A 25,280-nucleotide genomic window follows, 5' to 3' on the forward strand; every position below is an offset into this window, starting at 1 on the left:
TCCAACTCCTCAACATCCTCATGCTAATCGAAAATAACATATTGATGCCAAGATCAGTAGTCCTTGATGGTGTCCGTGTGCTCCATGGTGACATATTTCTGAAACCCACTCTTACCTCCAAAGAATCTGGGTACATTGCTCAGGCTCCTTTTCCCAACCAATCTGAAAGCATGCGCACCATTGTCTTCAATGTGGCTTGATGAGCAACATACTTGTGCATGATGTCTGCACTGATGGGCAAGTCTGGGCTGGTGGCAATGCGCATCAACTCATCAAAGTACGAATTAAGCTCTAGTCGTACCTATGCCTTTGTCTTCGGCTGGGTGAGAGTCCCAATAGATGGGATCACATGTGTGCATACCACAACATCCATACTCTTGAACACTCGTCCATGGGAAGCCTGTATGGTAGTGATGAGCTGTGAGAGCTCTTCATAGTTCTAGATCTAGCTCCGGATATGTGCTTTCAGCTCGACCACATTGGCCCTCATCATCTTAGGCAAGTGAAGTGGGGCTCCCTTGTATTTCATCATCCATGTTTTCATGTCATCAATAGCAGCATGCAAGTTTGTCAAGATATGTGTTCTTCTAGTACATTGTTGCTGCCATACGTTGAGATGGATGATTGCCTTATGCACGGTACCAAACTTGGAGTACAATGCTTGCATAACCATGTCAAGGGATAATACTTCATCTAGTATTTCCTTTTTCAATGCATCTTGGGAGGAAGCTGTCACCAACTCTCCTCCTTGCTTGGTTATCTGTAGCTCCTTCTCCATTCGCTCATTCTTAGCTATCAGAAAGCGAACACTTGAACTAGTGGCTTCGGCATACACTCTAGTTGCATTGGCCAAGGCTGTTGGATGTTTGTGCACATCAGTCACAATCACTCATTCCTCAACTTGCACAGGAGATGTATGATCCTCCGAAGTTGACACTCTGCTAGATTGCACAACTCTATGTTGAGACTCGTCGAATGAGATGTTGTGCATCTCTCCTTCTAGCTAATCACCAAGGATCTCATTGCCTCCTTGGTCACTTGAGACTTGCTCATCATTTGGATGCGGTGAAGTGGGTAAGTCGACCTCTTGGTGGTGAGGCATGAAGTCGATGTCCTGTTCCAACTCTTGCGGCTCCATTTCTACATCCAACTGTTGGAGTGTTTGTTCTATCTCATGAGCGAAGTCTTTCTCTTACGATGGTTCACCCTATCTGCTTGATGCCAATTGATCTAATAAGTCCACTACCTATACGAGCGTTGTTTCATCTGTTTGCACATGTTGCACCCCCTACTACTACTGCGCTTCCCTCTCTTGTTTGTGCAGCTCTTGCTCCTTCCAAATTTTCTCCCTCAGCTCATGCAACTCCTTCTCTGCTTCTTCCATTATTCTCTTATCCCTCTGCCTCTGCACGATTCGCATGTCGTGCTGGTGCCTCTTTTCCTCTATAGCCATAGTTTCTTTATCCACTAATGGATCTATTGGGAACTTGTAGCTTTGCTCCTCCTCCACGTGATCAACAATCTTCCTATTACCTTTGTCATACACTAGTATTCTTTCCTCTACTGCTACTGGTGCTGGTGCTCTTCATGATGCTTCTTCATGTTGCTTTGCTAACCACTCCATAGTGAAACCGACCTGTTCATTGGGTCTGGAGAAACTGTAGCAATATCTCCATGGGTCCTCCTCGGCCCAATGAAATTCCCCGTGGATCTAGTTGAACTGAACTCTCGTGCAATGATCTTTCACAATACAATGCGAGTCATACGAATTGTAACTTCGGAGGTCAAATGGATACTTCTTCATCTGTTCTGCTGCTACATCCACTTGCTTGATACTTTGGATCTCATATAATCCAATCTACAACGAAAGAGCAGGCCAAGGTGCCTTCTTCTTCCGATGTATTCTAGTTGTCAATCTGCCGAGATGTGATAAGCTACTTCCTGGATGACAAGTATGTCCAAGGAAAACTTCGGTAGAAGATGCAGAGGCTTCTCCATGTTGAACATTCGAATGAAGGTGTCAGACGATGAGGCATACCAATCAACAATGTTTAACAGTGCCTCCATCACTTCCTTTGACATGCAAGGTGGATCCTATTCGAATATCATCTTGTAAACTGGGGTGAAAAAATGATTGGACAGTTGTGTCATTACTCCTCTGAAGTTGCATTTAGATAACAACTTGAAATATGTGTTCACAACAATCTCCACTGATGACCATTCCCACTCCAAGCCTGGGAACTCCTGTCAGGTATAGATTGCATATAAGATGTAGGCAGACATGTAAATCTCTTCATGCATACCTCCGAGTGACTATCGAGCCTTCATTACTTGTTCCTTCAGCTGATGATCCAACATCCCAAACCAGTTTCATGGTTTTCCTTCTCCGGTCAGTTGGTCCAACATGATCACCCAACTCTGTGGGAAGGTTTCCATACTTTCTTAGCCATACAGTCGACATGCAAATATGACGAAGTATTGATACGCCTTCCGTAATATCTTCGTCTTGTAGATCTAGTTGGGTGTTAACTTGAATCGAGCCGACTCCTTTACCCAGTTCTTCAGAATGTCTCAGGGGTTAGCACTGTTGTTTGGTAAGCTGAAGGGAGTCTTCATGATAGTCACAGGCTCTAACATATGATACATCTCATCATAGTCTTGTGCCCAAAAGGTTTCAAGCTTCGTCCCACTGACATTGCTCAAGGTCATCATCTTGGGATCAATGCGGGAGACGATCTAGTGTATCATGTTTGTGCATGGGAACACGGGGTATCTACATGCAATCCGGTACAAGCCAAAATTATGAATGATCACATACACTTGACAGTCTTTGAGGCCTTCCTCAAAAGTGGTTGTGAATGCTTCATTAACCTCTTGCAACTTCAGTTTGATGTCCTTGTCTAGAAACAAATTGGTATCTTCATAGACCAATAGACTAGAGGACACTCGCTCAACTGCTACTCTAACTGCATTTCCGTCAGTGTCCTACGGTCCTACTCTCTTGGAGGCCATTGATCATGTACTGCTAAGAGGCAGACGAACACCTGAAAGATCTGGAGACAAATCAACATGCATGGCAAGAAATCTATCAGCAAAAACCAAAGCAAATTCGGGGAATGACACAGCCCATACCTGGGGAGCTGATAGGAAATATTGTGCAATTTCTTCTGGGAGGCTGGGTGACTAGTTGCAAGAACTGTGCAAAAGGTAGTCTGGGCTATCTGGGAGGCAAGACTGGCTATTAGATCTACGCAATGCGCAATCTAGACTGGTTGTTGGCTGCTGGGATTGCGCAATGCATAATTCCAGCTGGGAGTGACTATAGGCTCAGGGACTGCATTGCACAATTTTCTGGGCCAATACTCATTGTCCCTCAGAAATGCGCAAAATAGTCCTGGAGGACAGTGGTAGGGAAGAAATGCGCATTTCTATTGCGCAATGTTGTCTCATTGAAGGTAGAGTCTGAGCCAAGGTTAGCCAGACTCGCCGACAGGAAATTGAAAGAAAATATGAAAGTGAATGCATGACGACACTAAGTGAAAGCAGAAGTGATTAATAGTGCATGCAAACATGAATGAAAGATTCAGAAACAAATCAACATGCATGTGGGTGAATTGAGTCGCTGAGTTGATGATCGTTCATGTAAAACAGTTTCATGCATGTGACAGTAGTGAGATAGCAACAAAAACTGAAACAATGCTAGGATAGGCTAGTATATATGTAAATAATGTTGGCATTATGAGACAAGTGTTGTCCTTGATGGCAAATCACACAGATGACAGATTAGAGTGCAGCAGGTCAGTAGCAAAGAATCGATGATCAGACTACAAAGAATGAAGAAAGAAGAGTATATATGCAGGTCACTATATACCAAGTAGGGTATACACGCAGGTTCACTATATACCAAGTCGCGTATACGCAGGTTCGCTATATACCAAGTAGGGTATACACACAGTTTCATGCATGGAAAAGTGCGTACATGTTGGAAAGCTTACTTTTGGTCCATGGTAGTTAGTCCTCGGTATTTGAACCTATGGTTTTGGACCATGGTGTTATCTCAAAATTAGGCCCTGGAAGGCTGCAGACCAGGAAGACTTCAAGTAACTATTTCAAACCAAACTTTTGGCTGAGGCTTAGCCTCCTCAGCCTGAGAGGGCTCTCTCAAAGGGTTAATGATTTTGATTAAAGAATAAGATAGATGGCTAACTCTATGGTTTGTGATTGTATATGTTTATAGGTTGAAAGATGAAGGTTGGCTACCATTGGGCTATGGAGTCAAAGTATGTTCAGTACCACAACAAGATCAGCTTAACATGAAGTCAGGGCATAGAGAGTTTTTATACATCAACAAAACAAAGATACAATGCAAGGAAACACAGTTTATAAATACATGAAGGAAGTTAGAGCATCATTGATGAGTTCTAAGTAACATGTATTCATACCACTGCAAGTAAGTGAAAGAGGAAAGCCATGAGACAATAGGACATTAAAAACCCTCTTTAAATCCTGAGTAGTGAAGCCAAAACATTCTACCTAGCATGGAAGTCAAGGCATTATAGAGTTCAAGTGCAGAAATGCAAATATAAAACAATGAAACACAGTTAGTTTATCTATGAAGGAAGTCAGAGCATCATTGATGAATTCTGAGTATCATAAGTAAACCTCACTGCAATGTAAGTATTGGAAGATGCCATCAAAACAAGAACATACAAGAACTCTTCATGAATCTTGAGTTGTCTAAGTAGAAATTCTGCATTAGGTTAAAAATATACACAGTCTGCACATAGAGCAGCAGTTGAGCCAAAAAGTCTCCAACCCTTTGCTAATTCGACCTATTGCTCTATATAAAGAATTTACAATTAGGATTCCATCATCCCTCATCAAGAGAATTCAAATTTGCCATCAGTGACACCTATTCTAACCATAAAACCAACCATTAATTAGAACTAGTTGTTAACTAGGAGTGCTAGTGACCTAATACAACTAGGAGTGTAACTCCTTATTATGATTACAACATCCTTATCTAAACATTTAAAGCATTCTTTGACACCTAACACTCCATGAAGTCGAATTTGATGAAGCCTCCCACGTGGTCATCTGACTGCTGAAGACAAACCCTAGAAATTAGGGAGCATGTTTCCCTGTTTTTAGGTTTAGGATCCCTGAAAATGGCACGTGGGACAGAGCCTTTATCTCTTCATCCATGACACATTTTATGAAACTGAAGGAGGTTTTTGTATCCCTTGTTGTCTAGAACAAAAACCTCTCCTGGTTTTTTAAAACATTTCTCCAGCTGTCCAGAAACTGTCCTTGAAAAACACGTGGCAAACAGGAAAAATCCGTTTTCTGAAAGTAGGGTCTCAATGAAAGCTTAGTATCTCCCAACTGAAAACACTTATGAATAAAGTGAGATAGGTTATTGTAGCGGGAAATTTTATGAAGAGAAACCTCCCTCAGAATTCCAAGATACGTCTTCCTGTAACCAAAAACTGATCTTGAAAAAGACTTCTAAAACCAGTAGACAAAGCTTGACTTTTAGCAGTTTCGTAGTGCAAGTTTAACCATAAATTCCTCCCACCTCAGAACGAATTTGAAGAAACTGAAAGAGGTTTTTGTAGTGCAGCATTTTAGGAAGAAAATCCTCTTTCCGTTTGAAAAATTAAGTTCTAAGCTACTCAAAAAATCTTTTGGAAATTGACTAGTAAAAGCAGAAAACAAAGTTTTTCTGCTAAAACAAGCTGCTACAGGGGTTTCGTAGCGCGCTACGAAAACTCCTAGTTCAGTGATTTCGAAGCTAGTTTGAAAATTTCTCCAAAGTAATTTGAGATATGACTTCCAAACTCATGGTGAGGCTTCTAGGACATGGAATGAGTCTGTCAAACTTTGATGGAAAAGAGATATGACCTTGAAAGACTTCTACCCTTATGACCTAACTCTTAAAGCATGAAATGACCTAGATACCTTTTAACACCATGACTAAAAGAAGGGTTTGTAAATGAGAATGACACTAATTGTGATGAGCTGACTCAAAACTTATAAGACTATGATTAGAAACAAGGCAACTTACCAAAGCTTAGAGACAAAGATTTTAGGGTGATAACACATGGTATCTCGACAAGTGTGTTGATCCCAAGTATTGGGCTCTTGGTATTGATTTATTATGGTTTTGGACCATGGTATTGAGAAAGGCCTAAGACTATAAAAGGAGAAGAAGAAGATCATTAGGCAAGGTATTGGAAAAGTCTTGAATATCTGATGAAGGATGAGATCCAGTATGCAGGATATGGGTTGATGATGCATTGCTTGATCTGAGCTAAGGAGGGATCTCACTAGTGGATGGAGAACAAGATCTAAGGATAGATCGGGATCAAATGGTTTGATATGAACTATCTCTATATGATTGATTATGTTTATTCTAGATCTGTATACTGACGCTTGTAATAATCTGAACTGGGTATAACTTAAGTTTGAAATCGCTGCAAGTCATGATTGAATATTTATAGATCTGTACGCGGGTTGGCTTTGGTGTAAGTGCGTATGTACGCAGGTTGAGTTCATTGTAGTAGCGTATACCTTTTGAGCTATGATATTTGAAGTTACAGGTGGTTCTGGTTGTTGAAGGGTTCTGATGACAGTTTAAAGGTGTCAATATTCTGCATATCTTGTTTGGCTGTTTGTGTTTAGCTTCAGTATTGATGGATGAGAACTAATATTGGATCAAGATCATAATGACTCATATTTATGAGATCTAATGGACTAGATTTGGGTGCTAACACATATATTATCCTTGTATATGTCATGATCTGGTTATGTCTGAAGTCAAGAAGTGCATCAAAGTTATGAATAAGTGATTAATGACATATACGCTGGTTCATCTTGATGAAGTTGCGTATACATGCAGGTTCGGCACTTCCAAGTAGCGTATGCACTCTGATGCATAATTTTGATGGTACAGTTGGTTCTGATTGTTGTTGCAGAGTTCTGTTGTCTGCTCTGTGTTCTGGTGACTGTGTTGATGACAGAGTTTCAGTGTTTCAGAGATTCAGAGATTGATGATGCTAGTATTGATTGTTTTGTGCTTCAATGATATTTATGGGTCTAGTATGAAAATTGGATGAAACGTGGCCTTCAGATTATGTGTTGTGCTTCAGGAGTATCCAGTCTGAAAATGTATGAAACGTGGTACCTGGAGGAGAGAAGATTGTAGGCCGGCGCCTACGTACTAGTATCTTAGCTAGTACAAGAGCAAAGGGGGTTGGAGATCCCTTCCAGGAGAGTCTGGAGAATGAGAGAAGGTTGTAGCCTTCTGCAGGTTGTAGCCTTCTACAGGTTGTAGCCTGCGTGCTGGTAAAGGACTGCACTAGTACATTGTAAAATAAGTTTCTTAATAAAGGAAGATATAAACGAATTGCAGCAGGTGGTTTTCACCCACATTGGGTTTCCACCTTATATCATGGTGTTCATGTGTGCTTCTTGTTCTGTTTTACTGCTCCTGCTTACTGTTCATACAGTTAATGAAGTTCTGATGCACTAACTAAAGATCAACAGTTAATGGATTAACTGAATCATAAGTATTTTGGATATACGCTAGTTGCTTTAGACACAGTTGCGTATACACACGGGTTCCCTTAAATAAAGTAGCGTATATGTATCTAAGTATGGAAATGAAAAAAGTTTTATTGATCTGATAATACTGATTCACCCCCCCCCCTCTCAGTATTATTTCCAACAATTGGTATCAGAGCAGGTCCTTTGGTAGAAGCTTGATCGCTTGAAGGAGATCCGTGGAACTATGGGAAAGAAGCTTAAGAAGAAAGCACCTAAGAAGAAGAAGACATCTCAGAAGAACTATGACAGTGGGAGAATCGATTGGGGATTAGGCATAAGAAGCTCTTCAGATTCAGAATCATTTCAGAATGAATATGAACTATCAGGTATGAATTTGCTATCCTCTGATGTTCATGCTATCTATCCATTTGGAAAAGATGAAAGTGATAGCGAAACAACTGAATTTGCTCTTATGGGTGAACAAGAAAGATATCAAATAGAGGCAGAATTTAAAAGGCTCTCAGATAAAATCAGAGATCAACAAGATCTACTGAACAAAAGGGAATGTGACTTCAAAGAAGAAGCTACCAAACATAAGGCCCAACTGGAGGAAGGAAACAAGGTAAGGAAGTTATTCAAGGACAAATGTCAAAAGTTGCAGGATGAAGTAACATCACTAAGAGATGAAGTCAATGAAAGAAGCACAACCATCAAGAAACTCAGAGATAGATCCAGTTACTATGAAAGTCTTGAAGCCACGAACCGCTCGCTAAAGGAAGATCTTGAAGAATCAAAGAAGCAGAATAAATATCTACTCCAAGCTATTGAAAAACAGGTAAACGAAGTTATCAGCTTAAAATCTCAGCTGGAATGTGCCTTCAGAATTCGTCAAATGCAGCAGGATCTGAATGAAGAACAAGAAAAGGAGATTCTCAAACTAAGGCATCAGTTGGAAGAAGGAAGGAAAGTTGAAGAAGACATGAAGAAGCAATGTCTAGAAAAGGAGGAACAACTTCAAGTTGAGGTAAATATCTTGAAAGGTAAATTAGAAGAAAAGGATAGACTGTTGAGATTTCAAGATAGTACTAAAGCCTTGGATGATATTCTTAGTAGTCAAAGGTCTCCTGCTATCAAGACTGGTCTTGGTTTTCATGAAGGTGAATCTAGTTCACAAGGTGAGGCAAGGAACTCTAAAGAGAAATCTAAAATGATCAACAAGGAGATGAAAGGTCAACCCCATCAACAATCAAGGAAAGAGACTCCTCAAAGAAAATCTTTTACTCCTCCTATGAATAATGTTGAATGTTATGTATGTCATAATCTTGGACATGTTCCAGCTAGGTGTGGAAGAAGAAGGGTTCAAGACCATCATGTAGAAAGATCATCACATTCGAGGTACTTTAATGGATATTGCTTTGCTTGCAATGTGTTTGGTCACAAAGCTGCTGATTGCTACAGGAGAAATATGAAACATGTAAGATGTTATGCATGTAACAAGCTTGGACATATAGCAAAGGAATGCAGAAACAAAGCACGGACATCACACCAAAAGAAGAAAACAACATCACACTTGAAGATATGGAAGAAGAAGGAAGTATAATTAGAAAGATGTGGCACATCACAATGTACTCAGACATAGCACAACACAGACATAACAGACTCAGAGGGAGCTAAAAGTATAAAACTTCAGTGTCTTGAATCTCATATGCAAGTTCCATAAAGGGAAGTCACGTATATACGCGAGTTGGATGCTGCACAGTCGCGTATATGATTATCTGAAGAAATGCAGTAGGGACAGGTTCAGGAAAAGGATTTGTTATGTCCATTATTTTCTCTGTTTGATAATATTTATAGTCTGCTGAGGATGTGTGGAAATATCTTGATACTTGTAAGATGTTTAGAAGGGTTTGATCCTAACTTGATGATGATGTATTGATGCTTATTACTGATATATGCATGATCAGATCTAACAGTAAACAGATGGCTCAGGTTGAGGGGGAGCATATGCCTTTAATAATGCATTGTTGGCATTATGGATTAATAGTCCTTGGTGATGATACTTATATGGCTAAATGATATATCTTTCTGTGATGTGGTTGTGAGTTGTCTATGATAAACTCTCATATGATTCTTGGGGTTACATAGTTGATGTTCAAATCCGTGGATTGATTCTTAGATGGTGCATTTATATGGTGAAGTACAAAGCTTGAATACAGAACTTCATTACTTGATGATGAGTCTCTCATATGCTGCTGTTGTCATATGCATAAATATCATGATGCAAGGTTCCTATAGCTCTTGGTGCTCATAGTTGATGATATAAAGAAGTTTTGACAAATGAGGTTGAGCTCAAGATACATAGTGCTGATACATGGATGACTACTCAAAGTTGCTTTGTTGGAGACATGATGATGAGTTCTTATCTATATGATACTTACATATGTTGATTGATGCAGATGTTCCCAAGTAATGATACTTGAATCATGTAGATCTTGATGTTGATGAAATGGCTATGGTGGTTTCACACATGATATAATGTGAATGACTCTAAATTCTGTTCAAAGGGATGAATTGATGCAGACATACCTTGTTATAGGTTGATGACTTATACTCTACAGGACATTTATAGGTTGTTGATCTGAAATTGGTTGTACGCGAGTTTCATAAGGACCATCCGCGTATATACGCTTGTTTATGTGCATACGGTCGCGTATATGATAATTTTAAGGAAATTAGTGGGTCAAAATCAGAATGAGAAGATTATGATATGGGTCTGATAGAGACCATCTGACACAGGTTCAGGGGGAGCAGATAAACTTCCAATGATGCATTGTTGGCATTATCTTAGAAGCTTTTGGTTATAGCTCATAGTTGTTGTTGGTTTCAGGTGGAACAAAGACAGAGGGAGAACAGAAGGATCTCTTGGTTTCTGATCTAAAAAGTGTTTGACAGATGCTGCTGCTATCAGTTATTGGTGACTTTCGTAAGTCTTGCTCTAGATATTTCGTCTCTATGTCATGTATCTCTTTTATGGTGTCAAGGTCATGTAATGGCCTATTTTGTTTCCCCACTATGCCTGGGATGAAGATGTAATGTTCTTGTTTTATCATGTGTAAACTTTTGATGTATCCCCACTTGGTTGGGTGGATGAGTCAATTCTAGTATATCCCCACTTGGTTGGGTGATGGATGTATGTATTGAGTCTTTTGGTGATAGGAAGGTCTTTTATGATGCTCAAGTCATGGTTCTTTTTGAAGAACATCTTTTGCAGATCTTGCCTACAGTCAGGGGGAGCATGATTAGCACACTTCAGCAGTACAGAGACTTGGCATGTACTCAGGGGGAGCATGGACAGATTGGTACACTTTGGCATATACAAAGGGGGAGCACATTTGGAGATTTCAGCAGGTACTCAGGGGGAGTATGGACAACAGAATGTTTATCAAGGAAAGAGAATATCTTGGTCCACCCTTTGCCCTTGATGTCAAAGGGGGAGAGTGATTTGGTGTTGTTGCCATCAAGTCCAAAGGGGGATATTGTTGGCATTATGATGCATGTGTTGTACTTGATGGCAACCCTCTCATAGAAGAACATCTCACTTATTTGTAACTGGATGAATCTTCAGAAGAGATATCAGATGTGACTGATGGAGGACAGCTCAAAGGAATCAGATGATAGTTCTAAGTGTGACAAGTTAGCTTTGCCATCAAGTCCAAAGGGGGAGATTGTTGGCATTATGAGACAAGTGTTGTCCTTGATGGCAAATCACACAGATGACAGATTAGAGTGCAGCAGGTCAGTAGCAAAGAATCGATGATCAGACTACAAAGAATGAAGAAAGAAGAGTATATACACAGGTCACTATATACCAAGTAGGGTATACACGCAGGTTCACTATATAACAAATTGCATATACGCAGGTTCGCTATATACCAAGTAGGGTATACACGCAGTTTCATGCACGAAAAAGCGCGTACATGTCGGAAAGCTTACTTTTGGTCCGTGGTAGTTAGTCCTCGGTATTTGAACCTATGGTTTTGGACCATGGTATCTCGACAAGTGTGTTGATCCCAAGTATTGGGCTCTTGGTATTGATTTATTATGGTTTTGGACCGTGGTATTGAGCAAGGCCTAAGACTATAAAAGGAGAAGAAGATCATTAGGCAAGGTATTGGAAAAGTCTTGAATATCTGATGAAGGATGAGATCCAGTATGCAGGATATGGGTTGATGATGCATTGCTTGATCTGAGCTAAGGAGGGATCTCACTAGTGGATGGAGAACAAGATCTAAGGATAGATCGGGATCAAATGGTTTGATATGAACTATCTCTATATGATTGATTATGTTTATTCTAGATCTGTCTACTGACGCTTGTAATAATCTGAACTAGGTATAACTTAAGTTTGAAATCACTGCAAGTCATGATTGAATATTTATAGATCTGTACGCGGGTTGGCTTTGGTGTAAGTGCGTATGTATGCAAGTTGAGTTCATTGTAGTAGCGTATATCTTTTGAGCTATGATATTTGAAGTTACAGGTGGTTCTGGTTGTTGAAGGGTTCTGATGACAGTTTAAAGGTGTCAATATTCTGCATATCTTGTTTGGTTGTTTGTGTTTAGCTTCAGTATTGATGGATGAGAACTAATATTGGATCAGGATCATAATGACTCATATTTATGAGATCTGATGGACTAGATCTAGGTGCTAACACATATATTATCCTTGTATATGTCATGATCTGGTTATGTCTGAAGTCAGGAAGTGCAGCAAAGTTATGAATAAGTGATTAATGACATATACGCTGGTTCATCTTGATGAAGTTGCGTATACATGCAGGTTCGGCACTTCCAAGTAGCGTATGCACTCTTATGCATAATTTTGATGGTACAGTTGGTTCTGATTGTTGTTGTAGAATTTTGTTGTCTACTCTGTGTTCTGGTGACTGTGTTGATGACAGAGTTTCAGTGTTTCAGAGATTCAAAGATTGATGATGCTAGTATTGATTGTTTTGTGCTTCAATGATATTTATGGGTCTAGTATGAAAATTGGATGAAACGTGGCCTTCAGATTATGTGTTGTGCTTTAGGAGTATCCAGTCTGAAAATGTATGAAACGTGGTACCTGGAGAAGAGAAGATTGTAGGTCGGCGCCTACGTACTAGTATCTTAGCTAGTACAAGAGCAAAGGGGGTTGCAGCTCCCTTCCAAGAGAGTCTGGAGAACGAGAGAAGGTTGTAGCCTTCTGCAGGCTATAGCCTGCGTGCTGGTAAAGGACTGCACCAGTATATTGTAAAAGAAGTTTCTTAATAAAGGAAGATAGAAACGAATTGCAGCAGGTGGTTTTCACCCACATTGGGTTTCCACCTTATATCATGGTGTTCATGTGTGTATCTTGTTCTGTTTTACTGCTCCTGCTTACTGTTCATACAGTTAATGAAGTTCTGATGCACTAACTAAAGATCAACACTTAATGGATTAACTGAATCATAAGTATTTTGGATATACGCTAGTTGCTTTAGACACAGTTGCGTATACACGTGGGTTCCCTTGAATAAAGTAGCGTATATGTATCTAAGTATGGAAATGAAAAAAGTTTTATTGATATGATAATACTAATTCACCCCTTCCCCCTCAGTATTATTTCCAACAAATAACAACAAGCATTCAAAGAAATCAAGCAAACAATGCTCACACAAGCAAAAACACAAAAAAAAGGCAGAAATGCTGAAAAAGACAAGTTGAGGCCACTTACCTATGAATAGTTGAGATGGATGTGTCAAAGAGTCATGGATGTGTTGTGGGATTTCAGAGCTCCAAGATCGATGTGAAAGAATGAGCTCTGATGCATCGAATAAATAAGTTTTGAGCTCATGATGCACATGCCACAAATCTAGGAAAAAGCGACACTTGGAGGAAAGTTCCTAAACAAACTTTGCATGTAACCTCTAGCTACTAAAAATATCTCCCTAAATCATGGGATGTCGTGATGCTTATTCTCTTCTTCCTAAAAATCAGCATTCAAAATTAGATCCAAAATCGAAATGTTATGTATTTGTTGGGTATGACTATGCAGTGAAAGTATATAGGTTGTGGGATCCTACATTGCGGAAGATAGTCATTAGTAGAGATGTAGCATTTGATGAATCTTCTCTTTTAAAATCAAATGCTGAAAGAATTGAACAGGAACAGGTATCGCCAAATCAATGAGTTCAGTTGGAGGCTAGGCCTTTCGGTGACAGTCAAAAGAAAGGAGAGACTTCTGGAGAAAAAGGTGTTGAAGACACAAATGAAGCCATTGAAGCTTCTGAACCAGTTCAAGTTTCTAAACCAGTTCAGCAACCAGTCGCTCTAAGAAGGTCTACAAGGGAAAGAAAAACTCCCAAAAGGTATGAAGATTCTGCTTCATCTTTTGCTTTGATTACTGAAGATGGGGAACCTTCTTGTTATTAGGAAGCAGTAGATGATACAGATATCGAAAAATGGAAAACGGCTATGGAAGAAGAAATGGATTCCTTAGCCAAGAACAATACTTGGGATCTTGTAGAGCTTCCTGAAAGGAGAAGTGTTGTTGGATGCAAGTGGATCTTCAAACTGAAGCAGAAAGTTGATGGAAGTATCGAAAGGTATAAGGCGAGACTGGTAGCAAAAGGGCATTCCCGGGTTGAAGGTATAGACTTTCATGAGATTTTTTCTCCAGTTGTAAAACTTGTTTCTATTCGTATTGTGTTGGCACTAACTACATTACTTAATCTTGAGTTAGAACAGTTAGATGTTAAAACAACTTTTCTACATGGTGATTTGAATGAAGAGATATATATGGAACAACTAGAAGGTTTTATGCAAGGTCGCAACAGAAGATTAGTTTGCAAGCTCATGAAATAATTGTATGGTCTGAGGCAGTCTCCCAGATAATGGTACAAGAAGTTTGATTCCTTCACGGTGAGCCAGAACTTTATAAGAAGTGAGTATGATCATTGTGTATACTTCAAAAGTTTCAATGACATATTCATTATCTTAGCTTTGTATGTTGACGATATGCTTATTACAAGAAAAAGAATGGAAGAGATCAACAGGTTAAAGGCTCAAATCTCTAGGACATTTGATATGAAGAATCTTGGAGCAGCAAAACATATCTTGGGCATGGAGATACAAAGAGACAGGAAAAATGGTAAGCTTTGGTTATCACAGCAGAAGTATGTGGAGAAAGTACTTGAAAGGTTATATATGAACAATGTGAAACCTATTAATGTTCCATTAGCTTCCCATTTTAAGCTTTTTTTGGCTTTGAGTCCTAGAACTGATGAAGAAAAGCAGTATATGTCTCATGTACCATATGCAAATGTTGTAGGCAACTTAATGTATGTGATGGTATCTACAAGACCTGACATTTCACATGCAGTTGGAGTTGTCAGAAGGTTCATGGCAAATCCAAGTGAAGAACATTGGCGAGAAGTGAAATGGGTGCTTCGATACCTAAGAGGCACAAGTGACCATTTCATCATCTTTAGTGGTAGTGAAGGATCAGTCTGCGGATATGTAGATGTTGATTATGTAGGTGATTTGGACAAAAGAAGATCTACTACAGGTTATGTCTTTACTATTGTAGGTGGAGCAACTAGTTGGATGTCAAAGCTTCAAGAAATAGTTGCACTGTCCATTACAGAAGTTGAATATATAGCTGCTTCAGATGCCAGTAAAGAAGCAATCTGGTTAAAGGATCTGCTTGATGAGATTGGAAGGATGCAGGGGAAAGCGGATGTACTTTGTGACAGTCAAAGTGCTATTCACTTGGCTACAAATCCTGCTTATCACAGTAGAACCAAGCACATTGATGTAAGGTATCATTTTCTGAGACATGTGATCGATGGCAGAAAAGTAGCTCTTCAAAATGTCCATACGCGAGAGAATTTTGCAGACATATTCCCAAATCCAGTTACAGTAGAGAAGCTGTGATGGTGTTTAGCTTCTCTTGGCTTGCAGAAAAGATGATGAATGGGCATGGGCAAGGGATTAGTAAAATTGTTGGTGACATTCAAAGTGCTATTCACTTGGCTACAAATCCTACTTATCATAACAGAACCAATCACATTGATGTAAGGTGTCATTTTCTGAGACATGTGATCGATGGCGGAAAATTAGCTCTTCAAAAGGTCCATACGCGAGAGAATTGTGCAGACATATTCACAAAGCTAGTTACAGTAGAGAAGTTGCGATGGTGTTTAGCTTCTCTTGGCTTGCAGAAAAGATGATGAATGGGCATGGGCAAGGGATTAGGAAAATTATTGTCAAGGTGGAGTTTGTTGGAAGTTTGACAACGAATTATGTAAATATGAGTAATAATTGTATTAGTTACTACTAGTTAGTTTTATACCAAAACAATAGTTATGTAACGGAGGAGGATTGTATAAAACTAGTGAATGCCCGAGAAATGTAATAATGGAGAATCATTGTTGATTGAATAGAGATTCCAATCCCTTGCCCCGTGGATGTTTCCTTGACACCCTGTCAAGGTTTTACCACGTAAATCCTGTGTTGTTATTTGTGTGTTTGGTTTCAGTTTTCCAATTAGTTATGAATCTTTCTTGGTCAATATATAACTGAATGTTTATTTTCTTTCCTCATTTCCCCTATTCAAACAACATTTTTTACAATAAAGGTTAATTTTCTACACAAAGGGGAGGTGTAGTTTCCATTCAGATGGGTTAAATTCCTGCACAGAAGGAAGGTGCACTCTATAGTTAGGGTGGGAGTCATCCATTAATTCTTAATTCTTCATATGTCTGTGTATTGAATTTAAATTTTCCATTGGCTGCAATAAATATATAGATACTGGAACAAAGTCATCCAAGCCCAGCTCACATTTGTTTATAAATCCCAAACTCATCCAAACCCAAGTGAGAAATTGATCAGAATCGTTTTTTGTTTGTGTACAGATCGGTGTTAACCTGCTCCAAAGAGGAAGACATGATTACATGCATCTGTACCAGTAATGATGACATTAAACCGGGACCTTTGGAACCCAATAATCTGTATCAACAGATCCAGATAATTTCAAAGGCAAATCGATTCAATGCAAAGAGCATCGCTTCGGATGGTTTTCCTCCCCAGTTTCTTCACTGGAGAGATTGGACAATCGAAGCCAAAGGTTTACGTGATTCACATGGCAGACTTGCATATGTTGGAGGCAACAATACTTCCTTGAGGGCACAATTGCCCCCTTTCAATTTCTCGCTCTCAGAGAAAAGATCACCAATTGTGACAGTCGGTGAATGGTACTACCCCTTTATCTTCATCAATGAAATGGGCAATAGATTTAAAGATCCCAAGATTCAGTTGATGGAGACTCCCTTCTATGGAATGCATATAGAAAAGTTTTGGGAGGAGATTTACAGTACTGAAATCAGCACTGGTGGGGAAGACATATTTGTGGAGAGAACAATAAGGGTGGAAGAAGCATCACAATCTGGATCAGAGGCAGTTGAAGAAAGTAGAGATAGATATGGGAATGTTTGGATCAAGGGACTAGAGAGGGAAAGAGGAGAATTGAAAGGAGTACGGCTAAGCTGGCATATTATTGCAAAAATGAGGGCTGATCAAGGTAGGGATGGATCAGGAGAAATGGACAGAGATGTGAGAGTGGAGAAATTATTTAAGAACAACGGGATTGGGAAAAAGTTTGTGTGTCTGGTTATAGTGGAAAGGTATGTATTGAAAAGAATGGATGGAAGTGTGATTCTAACTTATTTACACATTGTGACCAATTAAAAGGGAAGTGGGGGTTTAAGTAACTTCAAACATAGGGGAATTAGGGAGATTTCAGAGAAATTCCCATTGTTCAACAATCCTGTGAGAGTCGCAGAATATTATTTTGGGTATTTGGGTTATGGGGTTATGGGAATCATGGCTGGTAAGTTTGTCTAGTTAAAATATTTTCTGATCAAAATATGTATTTTTTTTTTCACAAATTTTATGATAAAAATAGATATTATTATGAATAGTTTCAGATATAATTATGAACATAATCACAGTTTGGGATTTTAATTTTTTTAATGGTGAATTTCAATATAAATTGTGTTTATTAATTTATTATTAATAGTTAAATTAGTGAATACGATATAAATGTTTTTAAAGTTTGTTATTGCATATAGAAACTCTAGATTATATATTTTTGTATTACTAATTCTTTCTAACTTGAGATTTTAGTAAATTCTATTTGCTTATTGATCACTGTTATTTTAACACTAACTAATACAACTCTTAATCACTATTAGTTTAACACTAACTAATACAACTTTTAATGTTTAACTTTGAAAAATAAATATTTATTTTTTAATATTATTAAAAAACTGTTTTTAAAACATTTGATTGGACCATAATTTTGACGCAGCGGAAACAGTGGTTCAATATAAACCCACAATATAGATCAAAATGACCCAACAATCACCCCGCCGGACACCCTTTTCTTTATACTCAAATGTTTTCTTTTTAAGCGGAAATACACTGAAAAACCCTACAAAACATTGGTTTTTACCTTTTGTATTGGTGCGCTTTACCATACACGAAAGTCAACACATCAGTGCTTTGGAAACCGTCGATCTGGAATCGCGAGATCCGACGGTCGTCAGGGATTTCAGATAGAAGACTGGATCAGGAGTTAACCACCTAAAAAAGTGGTTTTATCATCCTCCGCCTTTGCTATGTGGCAATGATTCAATGGAATCGGGGCCAAACCACCCAAAACAACTTACAACCTTCGCGTGCCCGAAATACCATTCACCATAGCAATACCACTTGGCGATCCAACGGTTGTGATTGATTGTGATCCAACGGTCACGATCTAATTGGCCAATCACAAGTCGCGGTGTCCACTGTCTAGAATCTTTCCACTTTAAAGCGCCGATGTGATAGCCTTTTACGAACCCGATAGACTATCCAGCCTTCTCTATACCGTTTCAGGTCTGGTTATATTGTGATATCGGAATTTGGCAATTCAACAAGCCATTCCTCTCCTCTGCAACGATGTGATTTGGGTTCCTCAGACCCGATAACAATTAAAAGTCCTCGTCTATAAACTTTGAAGTCTGGATTCTAAATCTAACTAAGTTTTGCATCGGTTCTTTTTGTATTTTGTGTTTTCCGCTTGCGGAGCCAAAACAATGGAATGAACTTGCCAACTGATCCTTTAACACAATATTTCTATTATAAAGTATGGAAAATAAAGGGATAGCACCAATATCATCCAAATACAAAGAAAACAAGCATTTGAGGCCTCCACAGGCTGTTTATATTATTATGCACGCAACATTGATTTAGTCATGAGAAACAAATAACAGAGTCTTGGCCTTAGGCTAGATTACATAGATAAAGACCTCTGTCTAAAAAAAAATGCAATCCACCCACTATCTCTCTGCTCTCACTCTACCCATTCCCTCGCTCATTACATTTTCCTTCCTTTTATCCATCGATAAACACTCTAACCATATCTAACAACAAAATCTCTATTTTTAATAGATCTAACAACAAATCTCTAACTCCTAGCTCTATGCTAACAATCTCTATCTATGAATCTAAAATAAGACAGTCTCTAACTTATTACAATAATGAATTATAACTAATTTCTTGAGAGATCCAACCCTCTCAGTAAAACTAGCTTTTTACCAATCAGGTCAATGAATTTCAACTTGTTTAGCCACAACATGTGAACAAACTTTCACATTGTCGGCTAAGTTTGGATGCTCCTGCATCAAATTTGAAGGCCTTATTGCAGTCTTTGCACAATATAATGTCATGTGGATAACTATCACATATATGGTTGCAATATTCATGCATGATTCTTAGATATTTGCGTAGTACTTTTTATTCTTAAGCTTTGCAAGAAAACAATCCAAAAATAAAATCCTTGAAAATAGTTCATACTCAAGTAAATAACATATTTACTTCTTGATCTTAGACTTTTGTGACCCCTATTGATTATGAGAGACTTTTGTGATCCATATTGATTATGAGATTGTCTTTCAAATTAATCACATCATTAAGTTATGGTCGAGGTTTCAAACCATCTAATGTGGTTCATCCTCTATTACTTCCTTTGCATAAAAAATGGATACGAATAAGATGTAAACATATATATTTACTAAGAGTTACTTTCCACCATTATTTATGTTTTCTTCAACACTTATGTAGGAGTAAAACTGTAAATGTGTAGGCTTACTAGTGGTTAGTAGTAAGTACTCACCAATTTTTTTGCAAGTCGTTGTGCCTAGGCAAGAAATTAATTTATCCACTTCACATCTAAATTTATTAATTCCGGCTAAAGTAAGACTTTAAGATTCGATTTGCCTATTGACCACTATATTAATTTAGCAGTAATTAGTAGGTTATAGTTTTTTTTGCAATTTTTTCTCAAAGCATAATTATAACTTGAGTGGCACAACCTAAGCTGCCCTACAACACTAGTTACAATTAAGTACAAAAATAGGGTCATTGAGATTCCTTTTATATGAATATTTTGTTATATTTTATATTTTGTTACTTTGGTTAATTTAAGAAAATATGAATAATCTAAATCTTAATATGTTATTAGCCCCTGGGACTATAGCATTCTCTTCATGTTGACATGCTTTGGTTCTTAACATTTTTCCCAAGTTTATTGCAATTGTAACCAAAGTTTTGAGAAAATGCTTAATATCCCTATTTTCCCGTAAATTCAAAAATAATTTTCTAATTTTCTGGTAATCTTATTTCTAATTTTCAATTGGCTCGAGGAACTCTGATGGGACATAATTCTCCTAGTGAATGATGTTTTAATTTCGCTATTTATCAGTCCTTGACAATTCATTTAAAAATAAAAATATGAATGGTCATTCCGTTGGTGAGTGCTCTGATCACTGACATTGTTATGCTATGCTCTACCCAATGATGCCAGCATTGACACAATTGTAGGTTCTTCATGTAGGCAAGGGAGGACTAAACAAAGAACATATGGAAATATTAATTTCAAGTTGTTGTGTTTCACTATCTACACAATGATTCATTATGATACCTCTTGTGCAAAGATTTACTTATGCATAGCTTTCAGTGTGCATAAAGCTATACAGAAACAAAGCTTTGCACACTGATAAACATTGTATTAATCAAGAGATGAAATCTCAATGGTGATTCAATACTGGGAATGGTGAGATACGCATTATAATATAAATCTCTTTTGGCATTGCCCTTTTAATTGTCATGAGTACAAATTTGTAGTAGGAAGATGCTTGTTTTGGATCAAAAACGTAGCAGGCCTCTAATGTTGATTGCTCAAACAACTCTTTTGAAGTTTAGCATGGATTTTTTCATTGTTGTCTTCTTTCCATTCTTCTGCTAATTAGACAAACCACTCTATTTGTAAACCAAGACTCACATTACCAGAAAAGAGGAAGGGAAACGAGGTTTCCAAAACCACCGTGCTTCTTTGTTCAAAAATGTTTACGTCAATGAACTCGATCTCTCAACTATATTTAATACTTTTAAATTCATAGACACCAATAGTAACAAAAAGCACCTAACTTTCCAATCCACTTGTTCTCCAGTAAATAGATTGACCAGGGAAATTTTTGAAATAGTGGGTGAGCATTCATAACTCTTAATTCTTAGCCAAAAATCAAATGTAATATTCCATCTTTCCATTCAAAGACATAATCAAAGAATTACATGTTATAACTCCATATTACCCCCAAATATTATCGTTTGGCTTCCTTCAAATTAGATTATTAGATCAATGTAATGTCTACCTTACCAAATATACTGAGAGGAACAAACCACTCAATTAGTTAACTAACTTGACAACACCATAACACCTAACTCTAATCGTTACCTCACTGGACTTGTAGTTCATACCAGGGAATGTGTTACGTGCATAGATTGCATCCAGTGAATATGGAAACATATAGATTCTTGCTTGCCCTCCCTTGGGAGGATTTAGGGTGTTACCTACATGGATCCTTAAATGTGGAGCCAACAAATCTAACTAGTTGAGCGACTTCACATTGTTCACAACCTAGTTCAGAAGGACTACCCAACCTTCCATAAAGGTCTCCGTGTTCCGTTGACCATGGATTATGCAAGCTAAGATGATCAACAGTTAATAGGTTGTCCTGAGAGACCATTCCTTATATGTGTTGGTGGGTGTCTACTGGCAATTTGATGGCTCCTTCACCTATCTCTTAATAACATCCCTTGTGACCACATAGTTGTTGGTGGCATAGAAGAGTGAATCCATGCGTGTTTTTGGCTCAGATGATACATACATTGGTAATCTACTACCAGAAAAGTAGGAATCCTCCATCCGCTGGAATTTCTCAAAGTCATGGTCTTCACATCAATATGTGAGACAATCCATCTGATGGCATCTGCACATGGGAAGGCTAGATATCTATTTTCAACCCTGTGTAGCCATGATCTCTAGACATTAATGTATACCTTTCATCCCTCTAGATCTGCTATGAAGTCCTTTGCTGAAAAAACTTCATTTACTTTTTGCAATGTAAGATCTGGGTCCTTTCCTACATATAGTTAAGTGCCTAAGTATACTGGTAAGTTTACTAATGTTTGCTCAACTGCTTCCCTGGTACTACTTTCAATGGTCTCTTTTAAAGAAGTTCTCTTGGGTGCCATGGTAACAATGACTATTGGAGAGAAGTGCTCAAAAACTATGGTACCTATGGGACAGAAAAGACACTCATGGAAAGCAAACATTATCCTTTTGCAAATCTATCTTCATAGCAAGATCAGGTAAAAAACCGGTGCACTAGTGAGAAAAATTGTGCAATTTTCCTTGCAAAGTCAGGGATACTAGTAGTGTGAACTGCACATTGCATAGTTCCAGCAGCCAATGTGCAGCCTGAGGCTTGAGACTGCATAATTTGTAGTACATCCTAGGCAGTGACTGGGATAGACTACGCATTATGTAGCCTCAATATCCATGGGGCTGATTGAGCCTTGGAACTACACAATGCACAGTTGGGTTGGCCTATACTGCACACTGTGCAGTATCAGAGGCCAAGCCTCAGCTTGAGATTCTGGATTACGCAATGCCCAACTGGGCAATGTGAAAATTGGCCAAGGAAAGTGTGGATCTGCCTAGTGGAAGTGTGGGAAACAAGCAGATCTAAGTGATGATGTGAGTTTGAGTGTAGATATACCTAAGTATAGATGAATCAATGTGAATCAAGTGCATAAACTTAACAAATGGAAGGAAAAACAAATGTGTGAGGAGAGTCGTTGAAACAATGATCACCAGTGTGAAAAAGCAATAAAATCAATGCGACACTTATGAAAGGCAAACGAAAAACCGAAAAAACACTTCTACAAGCTAATACAAGTTAAAACGTCAGCAACCACGAAGAGAAACAAGCAAAACAACACTCATAGAAGTGAAACGACAAAAATTGATAGAAAAAATGGAAAAGACAACAAAAGAAAAATTCACCCAGAAAAGTGATGACAACTCCACCAAAGGTTCCTTGATCCTCTCGGGAATGCTAGAGCTCCAAGATCGAATGTACAAATGAGATCTACATGCGTTTATTAAATAAATTTGGGTGGATCAGGGTTTATGATGTGCATGCTTAAAATCAAGGAAAAAGTGACACTTAGCAGAAATTTCTAAAAATAGGGAATGTGCCACCTTCGGGAGACTAATGATGAATCCCTAATTTCTAGGGATTGCTTTTTGATTTTTTGATTTTTTTTATTTTTACTTCTTCATGAAACTCACTGTGCACATTGCCAAGAAATATTGCACACTTCTGGGGAACTAGGCAACTTTCCGGTTCAGTGCATTGTGCAGTTTCTGAGCTCAAAGCAGAACTGCCAACTTGTATTGCACAATTTCACTCATCAAGGTTGGCTTGCCCTCATGGATTGAGCAATTTCTAGAGGCAAGCCCATAACTGTTGCAAGGCCAAGTCAGGAGGTTAGCTTATGACTTACAAAGATTAGGTAAGTGTAGAAACAAGCAAACACAAGCACAGATGAAAGGGGTTAGTCTCAATCAAAACGTGAATACTTGACGACAGTCAAAGGTTGTTGAAAATAGCAACAAGAAATTATAAATATAACATTTCTATAGATAGAATTTCAGGATATATTCCAATTTTAATTTGTCCCTAAATTAAAATTGAGAATTAAAATTCGAATTTAGTCTCACCAGTTGTTTGAAAAATAATTAATTAATTCATCTTGAGTTAATTAGTTGAGGAAATTCAAACATGAAGTCTTTGTGAAGACATGCAATAGTTATCCCTTTGATTTAGGAAGTTATCCCTTAATTAAGGAGATAAGGATGAGTTGTAATTAGTTAGCTCAATTAACTGAGTTAAGTCCAGTTAAATTAGTTCCAAACAGTTTGAGGAACTAATTGTGAGTTTAGTCAGTTATTGCATGCATGCTTGCAACTACTGTTATCCATATAACTCAATATTCTCTCATAAATAACTCATGCATGTCAATTTAGATAGAGACCCAGTTGAGATTAAAGGAAGGGACAGTGCACTATCAGTTGCTAGAATATTCCCATGTGAATATCTCTTTCATGCAAAAGGAATTCATTCCTTGAGGATTGCGCAGTTATTTCAGAGGTCTGAGAAGTGTGTGAGGAATTATTACACACAAGTGGCAGCTTGAGGACCCAGGAAAAACTGCACAAGGAAATAGGAGGCTTGGAGGGCTGAAGGAAGGCATATGTGTTGTCTATTCGGTCTATCAACAACAGTGAGGGATTGTACTGAGAGCTAGATAGCTTGTGAGCTAAAGCTTTGTGTAATCCTGAGATATTTCCACTTGTATGATAATACAGATAACAGGGTTTTTAGCTGAGGCTTTCCCCAGAGTATTCTTATGTGTTCATGTGTGATTGATTTCTTCTTCATCTGTTATATGTGTTCTATTTGATCTTGCTCAAAATCGATTAAGCTTCCGCAAGTTTGTTTGTAGAAGTAGATCAAGTATTTTTCTTTAGTTACATTGCATTATCAGGTGATCTATAGTGAGAATTTCTACATGGTATCAGAGCAAAGGTGATCAAAGCTGAGAGCAGTATACAAAGAAGGGAGAAGTTCCAAGTTTTGAAGTTCTTGATTGTAGGTACAGAATCGATTTCTTATCACATCTCAAAATTCACCAACGGTGTTCAATGGCTTGAGACTCAAGTATGCCCTGGATGGTAGCTCGAATTACATAGCCTGGAAGGATCGCATGGAAGCAGTATTAGAGAACAATGGGTTGAAGGACTTCATTGATCAAGAAGTCCCCAAGCTAGCGGCGGCTAATGCCCAAGAATTGGCGGAATGGAAGAAATGTGTGGCGAGAGCGAGGAGGATTCTTCTGGAGGGAGTTCGAGACCATATTGTCTCAAGTCTCCATGGGAAAGAGACATCATTTTCAATGTGGAAGACATTGAAGGATCTATATCAGAAAATTAGCGATCAGAGGAAGCTGGCGCTGAAAGACAAGCTTCAGAAAATCAAGTGTGAAAAGGGTGACACGATCTCTACATATCTGAACAAGCTCACCACCTGTATAGATGAGCTTGGAAGTGTAGGAATCACGACAGATGATTATGACATGGTGAGTCTTGCTCTCCTCGGTCTTCGTAAGAGCTGGCATAGCTACCAAGACTTAGTGTATGGAAGAGAGAAACTGCCAAATTGGGAACAATTGTGGTCGGATCTAATGCAGGAGGAGATCAAG

This window comes from Pinus tabuliformis, chromosome 5_2 (assembly GCF_031772625.1).
Source record: "Pinus tabuliformis cultivar Carrire ecotype Pingquan chromosome 5_2, CPIR1, whole genome shotgun sequence".
Classification (NCBI taxonomy): domain Eukaryota; kingdom Viridiplantae; phylum Streptophyta; class Pinopsida; order Pinales; family Pinaceae; genus Pinus; species Pinus tabuliformis.